Consider the following 13,796-nt stretch of genomic DNA (forward strand, 5'->3'; position numbering starts at 1 on the left):
TGAACTGTGTTTTGAAAGCCTGGCTAAACTGAGCTGTATTTGAAGCTTGGATAAAATTGAACTGGGTTTTGAAACCAGGGTGGAAATTGAGCCCTGGGTTTGTTTTTTCTTTTTTCTGCTACTCTCCAGGAGACCGGGAGAGATCCTTATTTTTGTTTCTTTTGAGAAAAGGGGAGCCATACAGGAGTGTGTTTTTTTTTTGTTTGTTGTTTGCAACCCTGGGAGAAAAGAGGATCCACTTTACAATATATATATATATATATATAGGCTGGAGGTTGGGGAATTCTGAGACTTTTCCCTTGTTGTATTTTCAAACTTAGAACAGATACACTGCACAGAATCTTTAGTGGGATAGATTCAAGTACTTTTTTCTGTGCCACAGCTATTTTGAGAGCTTTTTTCATTTTTTGATTACTTGGTAGTATTGCTCTCTTTCTCTTTTGTGATATAGTGACATATATCCCTACATGTTCATGTTGCTAATTGTGGCCATTTTAAAAAATTACCGCGTGAACACTTACTGCCATCCATTTTGTAGGGCTCCTGCATTATCTGTGAGCTAACTAGTTAATGTGCAGTAATATAGATGGGCTAACTGGCTGGCACAGGAATGTCCACTCTCTGCCCACAGGACATCTGAACATGTCCCATAAATATTCCAGTTTTTTTATTTTGCTGAGTTAGGTGTGCATTAGTGTCTAACGCTGCTTAGTAAAAAGATCCCTAACTGAGCAAAGATAATATTCATATAAGGCCTAGACGAATCATCACCCCTCCAAGTCTATGAAGAAGCTTGGGAGAGAAATAAAACTTGAGTGCATTCTTTTAGGTGATGAAGATAAAAAGCTGCAGAACTGTAAATACATTTCAAGAAAACTAAGAACAGCTTGCGGATATGGAGGTGGCAGTATTAGAGGCTGGGTGTTAATTATGAATAATTTTGTCATTTCTATGTTTTCGGCACAAACTTGTTTTAAATCTTTCACAGTAATTCTATCTCACTTCTAAAGTGTTTTGTTGTTTTTAGTATATAGCAGGAATCTGGTTTCAAGCAATATTTTTTTCTTACCTACCTCAAAAAAAAACAAACAAACAAAAAACAAAACCAAATATAGGTCTTTAAAAAACATCAAGAGGACATTTCTATAAAGTACATGTGAACAATTAAATGCTGATTATGCGCATATATCATTAGAATAATGGTACATACTTGAGTATGTGTGCAGTTACATGAGTATATGCCAAAATTCTTCCTAGTCATTATTCTGTAAAAATGCACATTATCTTACATCGTGCATATTTTATAGGTAGACATACACATAGTCAGAGTATAGGCAGAGAATGGGTAGCATTCACCCTTCTGTGTGTGATTTATAGAATACTATAAATAACACACATGTCACCGGAACTTAGGCACACACACTTATTGATGAAAGTGCTTACTCCTAAATACTAGGCATGTAATTTTGCTGTTAGGCTTCTACTTTCTTTACAGAATACTAGTATATCTTCCTTTATAGAATATGTGCCACACAGTTATGGAATTAACCCCCAGTATTGTCTTTGATACAAAGATTTTTGAATTTGATGCACTAGTTCTCTCTCTTCTCAGCATTCATTTTTGCTTCTCCCATGATGTTGACCAATTCTTAAAACTGTTCTTCTCCCAGAGTGCTCTCTGTTTAATAAGAGGGTTCAAAAAAATACTTTCCTGAAGATATGGAGAAATTTGCATGGATCCAAGACCCATTCCGTGCTGACGCCCCATCTGAATATACCTGTAAAGAAGAAAATCTTATTGAGCTGTCTTGTGACAAGACCTTAAAAACAAAATTTGGCAGCATGGAACTAACTGAATTTTGGATATTAATAAAAGATGAATATCCTCTACTAAGCACTAAAGCTCAACGAATCCTAATTCCATTTGCAACATATCTCCATGAAGCAGGGTTTTCAGCTGTTGCTAACAAGTACCGCATAAAAATCAATGTGGAACAGGAAATGAGGATGTCCAATCTGATTCCAAGGTTGGAGAAGTTGTGCAGTGACCAACAGGCGCACACGTCCCATTAGAAAACCTGAATGTGTTGAATCTTCGACTGCATGGCTGCAAAGATTGCTTCCCTCTGTTCAGCAGTTTTTAAATCCAATGATGTTTATTTGACCCATAAGTTTTTTGAGGAGCACCTAACACAGTTTGAAAGGATCTTATTGAGCTGTCTATAGACAAGATTGTAGAAACAAAACGAATTGGCAGCATGGAACAATGAGTTGGTATTAAATAACAAAAGATGAATACCCTCTGCTAAGTGACAGTGTCCAATCAATGTGGAACAGGAAATGAGGGTGGCAGTTCCCAATATGTTTCCAAATTGAAGAAGCTGTGAAGTGCTCAACAGGCATACACGTCTCATTAGTAAGTAACTATGGTTATTTAAGAATAAAATATTATTTTTCTTTCAATTTAATTGTTTAGACCTAACTACTTAATAAGCAGAACTGTTACACTTTGTTATGGTATTTCTTTTGACTTAGGGGTGCCATGAAAAAATTACTGATATACTAAGGGTGCCTTGGCCCGAGAAAGTTTGGGAACCACTGCAATAGAAAATTGAAAATTGAATCTGTGTACTCTCTCAGTCTCTGTAACTCCACTGATTCAGATTTTTTATTTTTTAAATTTTTGTGGGTTAAACCTCCCATGCTGTTTCAGACTATGCGTACCTGTACTCACATATGGTAGGAAGCAGGAAACAGGTAACAAAATGCATCTTTATGTGCCTACACATATGTTACCCACATAAAATCTTGATTGTTGCCCCCTGGAAGACTACAAAATGTAATTTAAATATTAACAGGAAAATGCCTTGAATCTGCAGGAGAAAATGGATTTAGGAAACGAGAAACTGAGAATTGTAACTATGGGATAAGCACATGTTTTTTCTTTCCATCTGGAAAGATTATGAGAGGGTGTTTATGGACAGTGAATATGTGTTCACTATACTTTTGGGATAAGCACTCATTTTTAACATTTTAGGAAATGTCAACAAACATATCCCATGTCTTTCTCAAATGAAAACAAGCAGAGAAAAACATGAAAATTAATGTTTTATTGTTTACTGATAACAGTCCTGCACTCTTTTGAGACAGTGAACACTATTTGCAAAGAGGGCACCATCGCACAAGTGCGGAACTGCCATAAGCAAAGTGAGGCCTTGAAGTCACCGGAGGTCACACTTATAAGTGGAGTGTTGAGAAATTAATTCATTTGAGGGAATATGTATTAAGGCTAAGTCGACGCTGACTAGCTTTGGCAAGTGAATAAATTGAAGTGAAGGTTGAATTGAGTTTGTGACAAGTAAATATCTATTATTTATATTGATGATATAAGTATTTGATTAATAACGCTGCGGCCAAAATTAGTTTTTCCAACAAAACAATTTGCCCAGTTTGATTTATTCATGTGTGAGTAGAGAACAGATGGAGAACGGATGCAGTGCAAGTGCCAATGTTAAGTCTGTGTCATGTCCTCTACCTCAACGCAAGTGGCGTCCTTGGGCTGCGCAGGGTCCCATCGACATGCACACTTGACTGGCATAGCCCTGAACCATGTGTGTGTAGTTCTTCTATGGCTGCAGGCTCCTTGATTGCTTTGCTTCCATGCACCTGCATCTGCTCTATCTCTGCCTGGCTTCCCTTGCTTCTCTCCTATTGGTCTTCCTGTTCCTCCTTCCCCTGCTCTTGTCCTATGGCTGTGCTCCTTTTCCCTGCTGCTTCCTGCTGATGTCAGACACCAGCACTTTATCAGCTGAGCTCTTCCTGGACTCCATGCTTTGGCTTCTACTTTGGTAGGTGTTACTTGCTCCATAGTATGCTTCTTCTCTACTTTGTCCCTCATTGCTGACTTTGCCTGTACCTGGATTACTCTCTTGACCTGCTGCCTGCCTATTGACTTTGCCTATACTTGGATTACTCTCTTGCTTGCTGCCTGCCTACTGACTTTGCCTGCACCTGGATTACTCTCTTGACCTGCTGCCTGCCTACTGACTTTGCCTGTACCTGGATCACTCTCTTGCCTGCTGCCTGTCTGGCCATTATGTTCACCACCCCGCATCCTGCTCCATCTCATAAGTCCTGAAGGCCGCCCCGCACCTAGGGGCTCAACTTCTGGGGAACTGCAGTCTACGCAGGTGAAACCCGGGGTTATCCGGCCACCAAGCAGAACTTGGTCCAAGTACCGGGCTCAGCAGCGCAATGCTTGGTACAAGAACTCACAGTCTGACAGTCTGCCCACCACTACATATCAACTACTATGATCCCTTCCTCTCCTTTAGAGATCCTTTGTGCTTGTCCCATCTTTTCTTGAATTCAGATATGGTCCTTTTCTTCACCTCCTCCACTGGGAGGCCTTCCATGCATCCATCATACTTTCCATAAAGAAATATTTCCTTAGATTACCCCTGAGTCTCTCTCTTTTCACCTTCATTTTATTTCTCTTCATTCCAGAGCTTCCTTTCAGTGAAAGAAGCCCAACTTCTGTGCATTTGTATCACAGATGTATTAAGGCTTTTGCAGAGACTTATACACAGACTCTATCAGCAACTTTTTGCTGCTGGCCATTCCTCTCCCTAGGCACCTAAGCATCCTTCTGGCTTTTTCTGTCATCTTTTTTTTAACCTGTTTTGCCACCTTAACGTGATCAGATATGATCACTCCCAGGTTCCGTTCTCTTCTTGTGCATTGAGATTACTTATTTATTTTATCTTATTAATTTATATTTCCCTAAATATTAAAAATATTACAGTAAAAACAAGTATAAGATAAATACAAAACCACATTATCACCAAACAAATAAAGCAGTGTGCTCTGGAAAGTCTCACATCACTGTATCTACCACAGGGTATTTAAAAAAAAAAGGTCTTCAAAAGTTTCTTAAACTGTACTAAATTCCTACATAAACATAAACATCTGGGCAAATGATTCCACAAGAATGGACCTGCAATGGAAAAAGCAGCTGTCCTGTAATGGAAAAGGCTCTTCCTATACTGTACCCCTTTGGTCTTTGCAGCCCAAATGCATGAACCTGCACATTTTAGCATTAATTCTTAGCAGTCAAATTCTATAGCAATCTTCAAATGTTGATAGATCCCTCCTCATTTTATCCATGCCTAAAAGATTTGGGAATCATCAGTAAAGAGGCAAACCTTACCATAATATCACATATACAAATGGTAAAAAAAAAAAAAAAAATTAGACCAAGGACAGATTCCTGTGGCATACCACTGGTAAAGCCCTTATCCTTAAAGTGAATTCTATTTACCACTAATCTTTGTTGCCTTCCACTCAATCAGTTTCTAACCCAGTCACTTTAGAGTCTATACCAAGCCATCAGTTTATGTCACCACTGAAGAAATGTTTCAAAGGCTTTGCTGAAATTTAAGTATACATATAGGTAATTTCAAATGTGGTAACTGCATTGCATGTCAGGTGATGTTAGATGGAAGATCATTATTCATCCAGCTACAAAAAAAATAAGTATTATGTACTAAAGGCTTGCTCAAATTCCAACACAGAAGCAGTGGTATATGTGGAATTCTGTCCTTGAAACATTGTTATACATGTGCAAAACAAAAAGAACATTCAAAACCAGGATTCTTGAACACAAAAGTTATATAAAAAGAAAACGTTGTGTCACTAGAAATCACAGTTGTGTGTACAGCTCAGACTTTGCACCTTATTTGTTGCTAATGGATCTTTTGGAAGGGGAGGTATTGATGCAGTGTTGCTAAGAGCAGACTATAAGATTTCAAGTGAGGACCATGGAACCTCATGGTTTCAATGAAAAGATAGATTATAGTATCTTCTTGTAAGAGTCTTTTTTTTTCTATTTCACCAGTCTCTTTATGTTTGCTTTTATTTGTGGCACAAATGACAATATGAAGCGTTTATGAGGCTGCGTTAGGTGCAGTGTTGTTCCTAGGTCAGCTACCACCCCTGGGCAGATCGCTGCTACACCCCCTGCCCCCAACGAACCATCACCTCCACTCCACCCCCCAAGTGCATTGCTCTTACCTCCTGGGGGTGCAGAGAGCAGTTGTGTGGCTGTCGACTCCACCGGTTCCCTGCCTTGGAAAAGGAAGTAACATCAGAGGCAGCAGGTATTAATATACAAACAAACCTCTTCCAGAGATGTAGGGTCAGTAGAACTAGAGGACATAAATAGAGGTTTCAGGAAGGTAGACTTAGGGGGGAGGGGATTCAACAAGCAGCATTAGGGCCTTAAGTCTCGTTATTTGGGTCTTAGCACAACAACATGACATAAAAGACCTTAACGCCTGACCTAAAATACCATGGCAGACCCTAATGCTGCCTGACCTAAAATACCATGGCAATATTTAAGTCCCGTGGGTTAGGTAGTAATGAGATGCAAAATATGAAAATGCATGTTTTGCATCTCATTACTATGCAAATGCCCTAATGTGACTTGTGATGATGATATACCACAAGTCGTATTAGGGCCCAGAAATCATGGTTAAAAAAAAAACCCAGCTTTCTGCTGGAACTATTGTACTGCCCAGGAACATTGGGCTGCAGAGCTGCAGCCTGCTCTCAGACCACAATAAAAATGTCCCCACAGTCCTCCCTGCACTTCCTGACTAACCCCCCCTGCACAAGTCCCACCCACCCCCCAAGAGCTACTTGAGAAATAGCATTGGTGGTCCTTGAGATTCTTGGGGTCTGGGGGGGGGGGTCTTCCAGGGGTCTGGGAAGTCTGGAAGGTTTTTGGCTAGGAGCAACTCCAAGTCACTTCTGTCTAGTTCAGTGTCACAGTCACAATGGTGCCTCTAGCAGTAGTCATGCATAACTACCACTAGGGGTCAGATTTGTTATTATGGTGCTGGACTGGGCAGGAGCATCTGCCTGAAGACCCCAAAACTCCCCACATGATCACCTAGACACCAAGAACCTGCAAGACCTCACCCCCTCGAACCACAAATGCTATTTCTCAAATAGCCTCTGGGTAGGGTGAGTGGGACTTATGCAGAGGGGGTTAGTTGTGGGTTTAGGGAGGACTAGGGGACTTATGCCACAGGAGCATTGGGCTGCAGATTTGTGGTACAATGTTCCTGGGCCACAAGAGCTTAAAAATAGCATTATTCCTATAAGGCAAGATTCGGCAATCTGCGTTACCGGAATCCAGCAATTTGTTGAATCCTACAGGCAAACAAGGTATGGTAAAAGGCAAACTTTTACTGCACCTTGATGAATCTCCCCCCCCCCCCCCCCCCCCCCCCCAGGTAGTGTCAGGAAATACTTTTTCACAAAGATGGTGGTCTTCCAGGAGTGGTGATAGAGTCAAAAATGGTGAGTGAATTAAAAAATGCATGGGATAGACAAAGGGGATCAGAAAACAAGGCAAATTTATTTATTTATTTACTTACGTACTTTGACATTTATACTCCACATTATCCTGAACATACTTGTGTTCAATGTGGCTTACAATAAATAAAACAACAGGCAAAGTTTACAATACAAGAAACAAAATATCAAGTAAGAGCAGAGTAGCATAAATAAGATACAAAAAGAACTAAAACATAAACCAAGGATGGCCAGTTACAATTTAATACACTCCATCAATGGGTAGAAACCTCTGAAAAAGGAAAGTTTTCAGTCTTTTGTGAAATACCAAGTAATCAGGCTGACCCTTGATTGCCATTGGCAGTGAGTTCCACCACTTGGCACCTTGGTCTCTAAAGTCTGTAGAGTGAATCAACTTATAGCATACTCTCTCTTGCAATCTGGAAGATGAAGTCTAAGGTAGTCCCTAGAACCAGAGGTTATATTGCATAGGAGAATAGTTATAAAGGGCTGCATGTAATCTAGTGTCATGCCATATAATATTTGAAAGACAAAAATACTTAGGGCCCTGTTTACTAAGTTGTGTTAGCATTTTTAGTGCATTTAGCATATGCTAAAAATGCTAGTGTGCCTCTAGCATGGTTTATTAAACAGAGCCCATCATTTTAAAATAATCCTGGCTTTAATGAGCAGCCAGTGCTTGCATAATAATGGCTCGATCAAAATTCAATACCTTGATGACAAGCCTAGCTGCTGTATTTTGGATCATTTGCAGTCATTTTAGGACACCATCTTTACATCCAGCATAGATTGAACTGCAGAAATTGAATTAAGTTAAAACCAAGGATTGAACTATCAATCTAAAGACAGCAGGTGAGAAATATGATCTGAATCTCCTCAGTTTCCAAAGCACTTGAAGGATTTTTTCACTACTGAGGAAACCTGAGGCGCCAACGTGAAGTGACTGTCAATACACCCAGTGTCCTAAGCATAGTGTCTAGAGTTTAGGACGCATTGTCAATGGTAAAATTATTATCTATGGTGCAGTCAAAGGGGTTGGTTACACAAGAAAATTAGTTTTACCTCTATTTAACTAAAATTTAAATTTGAAAGAAGGCTAAGCCTAATCTTAGGAACAATTTCTGGAAGACCAGTCTTGAATGGGATAGATATTGTGACATCGTCCACATAAATGAAAGTGCAGAACCCCGCTGCCTCCAATCTTTCACCTAACAGAGCCATCATAACATTGAACAGGATTGGAGATAGCAGCAAGCCCTGTGGCACCCAACAGTCAGGAAACTAGGAGGGTGAGAGAGAACCTGACAACTTCACCTGATATGATCTAGATTTTAGGAAGCAGCAGAACCATTAGTGAGCCTTACCACACAGTCTAAATTAGTCCAACAGGCCTAAAAGCAACTCATGATCAACAATGTCAAAGGCACTTGACATATCAAATTGCATCACTAAAAACTTAAAGCCTAGAATGATTGCTTTCCTAAAATCAGATACTAAGGTAGTCAAGACTGTACTATAACAAGACCTAATGCCTGACTGAGATTTATGCAAGAGGGAGAAATAGGAAAGGTGAAAGTGAGTACCAACTATTCCGTCCACTACTTGAGTCAACAATGGGATAGAAGCAACAGGCTTGTAATTAATAATGTCTCTCAGTGAAGAAGAGATGCTTTTAGGGATTGGGGTAAGTAATATGGAAACTTTCCACTGCGGAAAAGCACCCTGAGTTAGTATAAATGAGATATGAGCTTGAGGAAGGTCAATGAATCCCTTCAGTGCAGTTTTTAATACATAACTTTGGACAAGCATCCAGAAGGCAATGTGAGGAAGAATTATTTTTGAGAAAGGATTTGACAGTCTCATAAGTGGATCGCAGAAAAGAGGACCACAGTCAGTTAGCTGTAATACCAGCATCCAGACTAGGCTGCTTGATGTGAAATTGAATGTTATTGGCCTTAAGTCATAGTACAGCCCCCCTAATTTTAGTTACTTTTTGTTCGAAGTATGTGGCTAATTGATTAGCAGACTGAGTAGCTACAGTTAATGAGTTTAAATGTTTGGTCGACAGAAGCCTATTGAGAAGGCTAAAGAGCTCATGGGTATTTAAGTGGTTGCAACCAATTTGCTCTTTATAGTAGAGGGTTTTAACTTCTACCATCTTTTTTCTTATAATCCCTGATAGCTTTCCTCCAAAGCATTTTATTCTCATCTAGACCACTTTCTCTCTAATTTTCTACAATGCGTCTACAGGAGGAGAATATCTTGATTGTATCAGAGTGACAACCTATGGGTGAGTTTGGGCAAAACTTTGATGGGAGCCAAACTATCCAGGGTAGAGCCACATAACTAATCCAAGTTACACAAGAAATCCTCGCTGTCTGAGTCTGGAAGCTGTGGACTATCAAAGATTCCAGTCCAGAATTTTACAGGATCAATTCTGCCTCTTGATTTAAAAGGAGGAGAGGTGACCATGGACTGAAAAGATCTAGCAGCTACCCTCCAGTAAAAAGTGGACTACAGAGTCTTATGGTCTTACCAAGGGACATGGCACCAGGATAGAAATTCTCCATATGTACAGTTCTATAAGCCAGCAGATCCAGCAGATGACCCCCTAATAAAGGAGGATTGTCAATGTGGCAGAAGGTATCACCAGAAGGCAAGAAAATCATGTAAGTTCTTTGTTTTAACATCTCTAGGGTTATTAAGATCCAAATTAATAACACCTACTAATAAAACATTAGCAAACTCAATGCAAATATTTGAGAGGAATTCAGTACAACAGCTTTCCGAGCCAGACCAGCTTCCTGGAGGGCAATAGAACAGAACAAGGCATATGGACTCCAGCAACACAGGATCGTTTAGGGCCCCCTTTACTAAGCCGCATAAGCATCTACGCATGCCCAACGTGCGCCAAAATGAACTTACCACCCAACTACCATGTGGCTCTTGAGGTAATTTCATTTTTGGCACACGTCCGCTATGCGCGTCTGAAAAATATTTTTTATTCTGCCACGCATAGCGGACATGCATCAAGTGGTATATGATGCACGTAGGTCGTTATCATACAGATTCCTTAGCGCTAGGTCTATGGTGGTAAGGTCAGACACCCAAAAATGGACACACGGCAATTTTGATTTTGCCGCACGTCCATTTTTTGGGAGAAAAAAGGCATTTTTGGTACATGTGCTGAAAAATATTTCAGCGCACACCCAAAACACGCACCTATTTTTTTTTTTTTTATTACATTTGTACCCCGCGCTTTCCCACTCATAGCAGGTTCAATGTGGCTTACATATTACATACAGGTACTTATTTGTACCTGGGGCAATGGAGGATTAAGTGACTTGCCCAGAGTCACAAGGAGCTGCCTGTATAAATCTGTTGGCTGCCTGCTATGTGAATATTCCATGAATGTTTCATTATTGCTACCAAGTATGACATATTTGGGAAATTTGCTTAAAACTCTGATGGTTTTAATTCATTTACCCAGACCTTACATGCACATGGTATTGCTTTTTAAACCCAAAGCCAGGACTTCCGGTTGGGCTATGGAGGAGTAAGGAGGGGAAGTGTTGCTGCTCCGGAGCACCCGAGAATCCAGCAAATTTTTCGCCACCTAAACCTAGCCCCATAGCTTAATGCCTAGTGCAGACGATCCTATATCGAAGGGAAGTGGTGAGGAACTTGAGCGAGGGTGAATGGCAATGAAATCGACACGCAAAGAGAGTCACGAAAAAGGGCGGATTGTGGAACCCAAGATGGTGGAGAAAAGTTCGCCGCCGTCCCCCACACCGAGCTCGCAATGGGCTGAGGAAATTATTACAGAAGTGAAAGCGCCGGTGGAGCAAGCTATGGACACTAAGCTGCAAAGAATCATCGATAAGCTAGATGGCATGGAGGAGAGACACGTGTCCAAGATGGCGGATATACAAGCGGCGCAGCAGCGGCTTGGGACGGTGGAGGACGAGCTACAGAAAATTTCAACAGAGCACCCAAAGTTATCTCGACGGGTGCAGGAACTAGAAGAAAAAATTGACGATCTGGAGAACAGATCGAGGTGAAACAATCTACACCTGGTCGGACTCCCAGAGGCTTTTCCTGTCAAGGACCTGCAGAACTTCCTGGAAACCTGGATCCCGCAAGCAGCAGCGCTCCCAGACATGGCTGGAGAATTTAAAGTGGAGCGAGCACATCGGCTGGGACAGCGGCCGACAGGAGGAGGTCACCCTAGAACAGTCATCTTCAAGGCGCTCAACTATGCCCATAAAATGAAGATTTTGCAGGCGCTGCGAGGAGGGAAGCACTTGCAGTATCAGAACCAAAAATTTTTATGTTTCCAAGACTACTCGGCAAAGATTTCGACGGCAAGAAAGGCTTTTGTACCACTCTGCTCGAAATTGTTTGAAATGAACTGCCGTTTCAGTGTCCTATACCCGGCCCGATTGAGAATTCAAGATGGCAGCAAGGTGGTCTTCTTTGATCGCGTGGAGGAGGCGAAGACCTATGTGAATAAATTGCAGGGCGACAGACAGCAGCCAGCATAAGCAGTACTATATGGAAGGCAGGTACAATAGATGGTTTGACTTTAAAATTGGTGGAAACTTTCTGTTTGACAGTCACAAGCCCTTGAGATATAGGATGAGATGGGCTGGATTTTGGCGGGGAACAGCGTGCCCTATAGATGTTCTGGAAGCTGCAGGGCATAGCAACATGGGATTCACTTACAGTGCACAACAGCCCTATCAACGGGTATATCTAACAGAAGACAAAAATAAACTGACAAGAACCAGACAAGTAGATATAGTCTGGTCGTGACAGTACAGTCTATTAAGCCAGGTGCTTGGAAACATATTCAATACTGAACCCAGCAACTTAACAGTATATTGTTTATCAGCATGTTTGGTAAGATAAGGAACGGAGGGGGGGGGGGTTGTTTGAATGTCTGAAGGACTGGATGACTGAAGAGATGAATGAAGTGAGGGGGGTAATGTGATAAATTTAAGATTCTCTGGAATATAATCCCACTCTATCTTTTAATAATCTGCGTGATTGAGAGTCCAGATGGAGACCGTAGCCTCATTCTGCTACCTTAGAGGAAGCATGGTCATAAATGGATCAATGCAGGGCACCAGAGTGAGGCAGGTGTTAAAAGGTAACGAGTGTATGGACTGAGCGCTATTGGGGAGGCTGTTCAGACTCACATAAAACAGAGAGCGAACTTTCTATTCTCGGCTGCGTGGCTGCTCAGTTAGAAGCGGTAACAGACTGGAGTTGAGTGGGAATTGTATGTTGTTCTACCATTATGGAGACAAAAACATAGCCTAGGATGACATACTTACACAGGGCGGAGTGGCACTGGTTTATCCTACAGAGATTCACTGAAAATGATAAAGGATGCCCTCTCCAGCAGCTAAGTGTGGTCAAGGACGATCTGGCTGAGAAGCCAAGGATCGAATACAAAACTTGAATGGGGAGAACAGAGTGTATACCCGTTATAGTATTTATCCCTTATGTTAATATACAAACCAGCTTATAATCGAACGAGAAAAACGCCCAAGTTCCGACCTAAATCGGGAGATGGACGTTTATCTCACAAAAACGAATAAAGCGGTATAATCGAAAGCCGATTTTTGGGCGTTTTCAACTGCACTCCGTCGCGAATGCGGACAAAGTTTATGGGGGCGTGTCAGAGGTGTGGCGAAGGCGGAACTGGGGCATGGTTATCTGCCGAACAAAGATGGGCGCATTTCACCGATAATGGGAAGAAAGTATACGTTTTTAGCTAGAATTTAGGACACTTTTCCTGGACCCTGTTTTTTCACGAATAAGGCCCCAAAAAGTGCCCTAAATGACCAGATGACCACTGGAGGGAATCGGGGATGACCTCCCTGACTCCCCCAGTGGTCACTAACCCCTCCCACCACAAAAAAATGATGTTTCACACATTTTCATTTTCACCCTCAAATGTCATACCCAGCTCCCTGGCAGCAGTATGCAGGTCACTGGAGGAGTTGTTAGGGGTGCAGTGGACTTCAGGCAGGTGGACCCAGGCCCATCCCCCCTACCTGTTACAATTGTGCTGCTTAATGCTTATTAGTCGTCCAACCCCCCCCCAAACCCACTGTACCCACATGTAGGTGCCCCCCTTTACCCCTTAGGGCTATAGTAATGGTGTAGACTTGTGGGCAGTGGGTTTTGAGGGGGATTTGGGGGGCTCAACACACAAGGGAAGGGTGCTATGCACCTGGGAGCTCTTTGACCTTTTTTTTTGTTTGTAAAAGTGCCCCCTAGGGTGCCCGGTTGGTGTCCTGGCATGTGAGGGGGACCAGTGCACTACGAATCCTGGCCCCTCCCACGAATAAATGTCTTGGATTTATTCGTTTTTGAGCTGGGCGCTTTCATTTTCTATTATCGCT

At 41.7% G+C, this 13,796-nt stretch overlaps 1 long non-coding RNA gene across 1 annotated transcript; it reads right to left on the reverse strand.

Moving 5' to 3' along the window:
* Nucleotides 1-266: 266 nt before the first annotated feature.
* Nucleotides 267-12,657, reverse strand: LOC115460329. Its single transcript, XR_003940463.1, has 3 exons — nt 12,647-12,657; nt 5,052-5,060; nt 267-341 (listed from the first exon to the last, which is right to left on the reverse strand). It is a non-coding gene; the product is annotated as an uncharacterized LOC115460329 (long non-coding RNA).
* Between the last annotated feature and the right edge of the window lie 1,139 nt (nt 12,658-13,796).

The sequence above is a fragment of the Microcaecilia unicolor genome, chromosome 1 (genome assembly GCF_901765095.1).
Source record: "Microcaecilia unicolor chromosome 1, aMicUni1.1, whole genome shotgun sequence".
NCBI classification, from domain to species: Eukaryota; Metazoa; Chordata; class Amphibia; order Gymnophiona; family Siphonopidae; genus Microcaecilia; species Microcaecilia unicolor.